Source organism: Somniosus microcephalus, chromosome 5, assembly GCF_052327205.1.
Source record: "Somniosus microcephalus isolate GS21.2 chromosome 5, FLI_Smic_1.0, whole genome shotgun sequence".
Taxonomy (NCBI): domain Eukaryota; kingdom Metazoa; phylum Chordata; class Chondrichthyes; order Squaliformes; family Somniosidae; genus Somniosus; species Somniosus microcephalus.
Window position 1 is genome coordinate 224,836,764 of NC_140991.1, and position 6,428 is coordinate 224,843,191.

The following is a 6,428-nucleotide window of genomic DNA, read 5'->3' on the forward strand; positions in this document are numbered from 1 at the left end:
TGCCCTTGACATCAAGGCAGCATTTGACTGAGTGTGGTATCAAGGAGCCCTAATAAAATTGAAGTCAGGTCCAGAGATTTTCTACAAAGATCATTAGTAGTAATGTTTAAAACTATCCATTTTCTTTTTTATTATGTAAAAATATCGGAATAATTTTAGTTACATTTTCATGTCATGTTTAATTTTGCATCCATTCTGCATTTTAGAATATTTTCTCACTACTAGAACCAGTTATATTTCAAAATAAAAGAGAAAATGGCCACAAAATTCCATGGGCTGTATTCCCAGCAGTTTAATCAGTATCACGCCCGACAGTGCCATCCAACACTTACCCTGCCAGTGTTTGCAGGATAAGTGAAAGGGCATCTCATTGGTATAGGGCAGGCACAAGTATCACTTCCAGATCATCTTTGACACCCAATTGCCCCATGCACATTGAAACTTAGCTCTCCTGTGGTGAGGATTTTCCCAGCCCCTTCCCTGCACACCCCATCAACACCGACAATGGCTCTACTCTTATCGGCCCATGGATGAGGGAGCCAATGCAGGATTTTCTTTCCACTGATGGGGCCCACATGCCCCTTGTGAATGCTGGTATTCCTCACCTCACTGGGTGTACTAGCAGCCACTGCAATGCCAAGTGCCCTTCCATGGTCAGCACTGGGAACTCCCGGCTTAGGGAATCTCTTATCCCTGACCCAATTCCCAGCTTGACATTTACCTTGCAAGGGGCAGGCAGAAGTTCTTAATCTTAGAGAGCTCTTTAGAACCTTCCCGACATAACTGGGTGGCCACTATTTCTATGGCGGTTCTGCCATTTTGCCACTGGAATTACAGCAGATTCCCCAAGGAATTTCAGGGCCAATAATGACTCTATGGAAGCATTTCTACAAGGTAGGTTTTTTTTTATTCGTTTATGGGATGTGGGCGTCGCTGGCAAGGCCAGCATTTTTTGCCCATCCCTAATTGTCCTTGAGAAGGTGGTGGTGAGCCGCCTTCTTGAACCGCTGCAGTCCGTGTGGTGAAGGTACTCCCATAGTGCTGTTAGGTAGGGAGTTCCAGGATACTGACCCAGCGACGATGAAGGATCAGCGATATACTTCTAAGTCAGGATGGTGTGTGACTTGGAGGGGAACTTGGAGGTGGTGCTGTTCCCATGCGCCTGCTGCCATTGTCCTTCTAGGTGGAAGAGGTCGCGGGCTTGGGAGGTGCTGCTGAGAAGCCTTGGTGAGTTGCTGTATTGCATCTTGTAGATGGTACACACTGCAGCCATGGTACGCCGGTGGGCTGCTTTGTCCTGGATGGTGTTGAGCTTCTTGAGTGTTGTTGGAGCTGCACTCATCCAGACAAGTGGAGAGTATTCCATCACACTCTTTACTTATGCCTTGTAGATGATGGAAAGGCTTTGGGGAGTCAGGAGATGAGACACTTGCCACAGAATACCTAGCCTCTGACCTGCTCTTTTTACCACAGTATTTATGCAGCTGGTCCAGTTAAGTTTCTGGTCAATGGTGATCCTAGGATGTTGATGGTGGGGGGATTCAGCAATGGTAATGCCGTTGAATGTCTCCATCCTGCCTCCGAGCAATTTTCCCAGAATCGGTGTTTCAGACCTCGTTTCCATCCCACCTCCAAGTGGTGGTTTAGACTCTTAAGGCCCTTAACAACCACTTAATTGCCTCTATAATCCAATTTTGAGAGGCCTTTCTGATTTTTAGACATTTCCCCCATCCTACACACCTCCTCTGCAACACACCAGGTAATCCTGGTGGCCTCACAAGTGGACTGCTTAGTAACAGCTGCAGCTTCACCATTAAAAAGGAGTTTTCAGCAATCATCATTTGCAGGTGGCAGAACTTTGTTGCCTCAGGTCTGGAGGAATGTTTAGCATGCATACCCATTGTTGTGGAAGTTTGGATTCTGACACCCATCTCCGGTGTGACCTCCTGGGAAACCCCTCTCCCCACCTTGTCTGAGTGCTTCCTCAACTGAGGTATATAGCAGAAGCATGGGAACCATTTATTTCCTTTCCTCCTGGACATCAGATTCGGATGAAGACCAGCTGCAGCAGCAGCAGAGCCATGAACAGCACCAACAACAACAGGAGTGCCAAGCTACTGCTCACCCACCTGAAACTGCACAGGCCAGAAGGCACCAGAGCACGACCACATTGCTGCCCGGGATGCATGTTGGCCAGATTTGCTTAGCCTGCACAATCAAACACTTTGGTCTCGCACCTTCTTACCAGAGCATCGACAATGGACCTGCAGATTCCTATCACTCTGACCATCATAATGACAATTACAAGTCGCTCTAAGCCCTCAATGTGAAAGTCCCATTTGCGAAATGACACAGGCCACAACTTCAACAGTTTGCCATCAAATCTGTCTATGATAGCATGACAAGGATGGCTGGTCCAAATACAATACATCACAGCACCCAAGTGACTGCCCTTATGACTACTTGTGCATTATCTTCCTCTTACGCATGCTGCTATGCGGTGCTTCCCCTGTGGCTTCAGCAGATGTGGAGGCCCCTTGCTCACTTTCTTGCTGCTCCTGTCTCGATGCCTTTGGTGGGCATCCTCTGGGGTTGCGAACCTATGAGGGCTCGGCAACAGTCTGCTGCTCCTGCAGCTGTGCAGGTGCCGAGATGCCGATCTCAGTTGGGTGAGGACTTTGACCGAGGGCTTTGCAGTGGCATGGTTAGGTGAGCACTTGGAGAGGAGCCCCCACTTCCTTGCTGTCTGCCACCAACATCCCTCTCATGGATCAGCCCCATTTCAGAGCTAACAAGTGGCTTGACAGCACCTTGCTGCAATTCAGGGGGGCCATGAGGACCCATTTCTGCACTGGAAGGCCTACTCCAGAGGACTTCCATGAAGGTCTGGTTTCTATGCTCAATAGCTGACCATCACTCCTTAAGAGATGTCATTCTATTCTGAACAATGACCATGTTTTCAAGACCCTGGCAACTAAGCTCCTTCATGGCCATAGCCATCCTCTCCTCTACTGTAGACATCCTATCCTCTATGGTAGCCAGACTTACCACGGAGTTAGCCATACTTTCCATTGAGGTTGCCATCCTTTCGGCGGTGATGCGTTCATGCGCCAATGCCTCCACAAAGGCTCTGCTCATGTTCGCGATGGACTCCTCCATTCGCTCCACACTCACAGCGACCCTGGAGACAAAACCTGCCAGAGACTCCTGCAATTGTTCTTGGAGTTCCAGCACCGCTCTCCTTTTGGATGGACCCGGAGGCACAGGGTCGACATGCAGTGGAGCTGATCTGGCAGTGTCCTGCGCCCTCCAATGAGGACTCTCCACTGCTGTCCCTCTCTCCACCATCTGCTGATGCTCACTTGTGAGCTGTGATACACCAGGTGCCAACACTACTCTATCTCGTGAAGGTCCCACCGAGGTGTGAGTATCTGCACTGGTGCTGGGTGCACTGAATTCTGCTGACGCTGCGCCTTCAGAGGTTGCAGCTTCCTCTGAGGAGTCTGGAAGCTCAGGCTCTTCCTCCTGGACAGTGGGGACGGAGCTATCGATGGTCCTGTGGGGGAGTAAAGGAAAGAGTTAGAGATGTGAGGTAAAGTTTGCATGCACGTTGAATAGTGCAGATGATCATTAGTCAATCTGTTAGAGCATTAGATTCATTATCAGTGACTCATGCAATGTCAGTGAGAGAGATGCCAAACTATTCTGTCACCAGCTTACTGTGATGCACCCGTCTGTCCGTCCCCCACTTGGGAATCCTCCTCGATCGTGGCGATTTCCAGGGCCGCCTCCTCCCAGGCGGTGAGCTGGGCTACTGAGGGTGGCCCTCCTCCTGTCATGGCTCTTTCCCTCTTATTGTCAGCTCTCTTTTCCTGCAATGAGGGACACAAGTGGAGTTTGAGTGAGAATGAAGGAGTGAGTTTAGAGAATGCATAGCATAGATGCTTAGAAGGAGACAAAGTGCCCTCCCTGTGTGTTGAAAGTTGTTGCATCACAGCGATAGGGAGTGTAAGGGCTACATGGTCGAATAGTTAAGTGAATGTGACCATAGAGAGAGGCAATGGGTAAGGGTCAAATGTGATGTGAAGGAAGAGATTGGCAAAGCAGAGTGCTGGTGAGGAGAGGTGATGGGGATCAGATTGAGGGTGATGAGTAAGTCATACTCATTTTTCCTGTGCAGAGAAGGTCACAAAACCTCTTCCTGCATTGCAGCCAGGTTCTGCGGCTCATCGATATGGAGTTGACCTCCTGGGCCACTTGCAGCCACACAGCTTTAGTCTGTTGGGGTGGCATTTTTCTCCCTGAGGTGGGAAGAGCACCTCCTTATTCGATCTTGCTCCCTCCATCAGAGCTTGGAGGGAGGGCTCATCGAAGCGTGGAGCACACTTTTGTCTGCTGGTGGACAGCCGATCAATGAATTCCATAAAGTTTGCAGTCTCCAGAAGAAGCAAGGCTGCTTGCAGACCTTAAATCCAGCAGCATTGATGACGTCATTGGAGGCGACTTTCTGGATGAAAAGACTCATTAGGCCAGGGGTTCCCACACGCTGGAAATCAATTGCCCAATTAGGAGAAAATTGCACTTTTACCCCACTTCACTTCGGATTCGGGGTCCTGACACGAATGCCACCTGACATGCCCCATTCCGCCCACACTGGCAAAATCGAGCTCTTTGCCTTTGGTACCTGCCACAAACTCCATTCCCTAGCTACCGACTCCATCCCTCTCCTTGGCAACTGTCTGAGGCTGAGTCAGACTGTTCGCAACCTTGGTGTCATATTTTATCCCAAGGTGAGCTTCCCATCATATATCTGCCCCATCACTAAGTCCGCCTATTTCCACCTCCATAACATCACCCGACCCTGTCCCTACCTCAGCTCATCCGCAACTGAAACACTCATCCATGTCTTTATTACCTCTTAACTTGACTATTCCAATGCAGTCCTGGCCGGCCTCCCACTTTCTACCCTCCTTAAACTTGAGGTCATCCAAAACTCTGCTGCCCATGTCCTAACTTGCACCACGTCCCATTCACCCATCTCCCCTGTGCTCGCTGATCTACATTGGCTCCTGGTAAAGCACTGCCTTGATTTTAAAATTCTGTTCCTTATTTTCAAATCCCTCTGTGGCCTCTCCCCTCCCTCTGAGATATCTGAGCTCCTCCAATTCTGGCCTCTTGAGCATCCCCGATTGTAATTGATCCACCATTGCCAGCTGTGCCTTCAGCTGCCAAGGCCCTAAGCTCTGGAATTCCCTCCCTAAACCTCTCTGCCTCTCTACCTCTCTTTCCTCCTTTAAGACTCTCTTTAAAACCTACCTGTTTGACCAGCTTTTGGCTATTTGTCCATATATCTCCTTATGTGGCATGGCATCAAATGTTGTTTTTATAACACTCCTGTGAAGTGCCTTGGGATGTTTTACTGTGTTAAAGGCACTATGGCCTGGAAATCCAATAAAGCTCGAAAACGGTTGGTGCCATCTCACGCCCGTAAAACGGTCGGTGCCACTCGCACCCATAAAAAGAGCACAGGCAGCACCGATGCTGCCTGATGATTTAAATTATTGCAGAGCAGAACTTACCATGCAATGAGCTGCTTCAGGTGGTGCGCTCAGCAGGAGGCCCAATGTCACGTTCCTGGAGCAGGGCAGCATTTTCTTAAAGCTAAGTTGCCATTTTAGTAAGCAGTCTCGAGCCCTTAAAGGGGAACTGCCTTCTAAAATAATTTAATAAAATTAAAAATAGACAGTCGTCAGCCCTTAGAGCTCAACTGCTTCTAAAAAAAAATTAAAAATCATTCCAAAATGGCAGTCTTCAGTTGTTAAAGCTGAACTGCCTTCTACATGTAAAAAAATGGTAAAAGTGCTTCAGCACTAACACAAGTGACTCAACAAGCCAGGGAAAGGGCACCCAGGGTCTTGCATGCAACACTCCAGCTTTGTGCAGAGGTTCAACACTGGAAGAGTGGTCCTCTACTCACAAGGGGCCAGGAGGCCCTCCAGAAAGAATTATGTGGGACCAGATCACCGAGGCCATCAATATCGCCCCTAGGACTTGGCTCCAGTGCCCAAAGAAGTTTCATGACCTTAGACCAGTGGTCAAGGTCAGTGAATGCATCTTCAAAAGCCGCCTCCTACCAACTGCACCACTAGACTCACACACACACAATCCCCCCACCCTATCACTCACCTACCAACAATCTCTACCAAACACGAGGCACACCTCACATTACAAAAGCAAAATATTGCGGATGCTGGAAATCTGAAATAAAAACAGAAAATGCTGGAAATACTCAGCAGGTCAGACAGTATCTGTGGCAAGAGAAACAGAGTTTCAGGTCGATGACCTTTCGCCAAAACCCATCAGCCTTCCACCAGCCATGCTGCAGCCACTGGGGTAACACTGCATGGCATCAGTAGGATAGGCAAAGG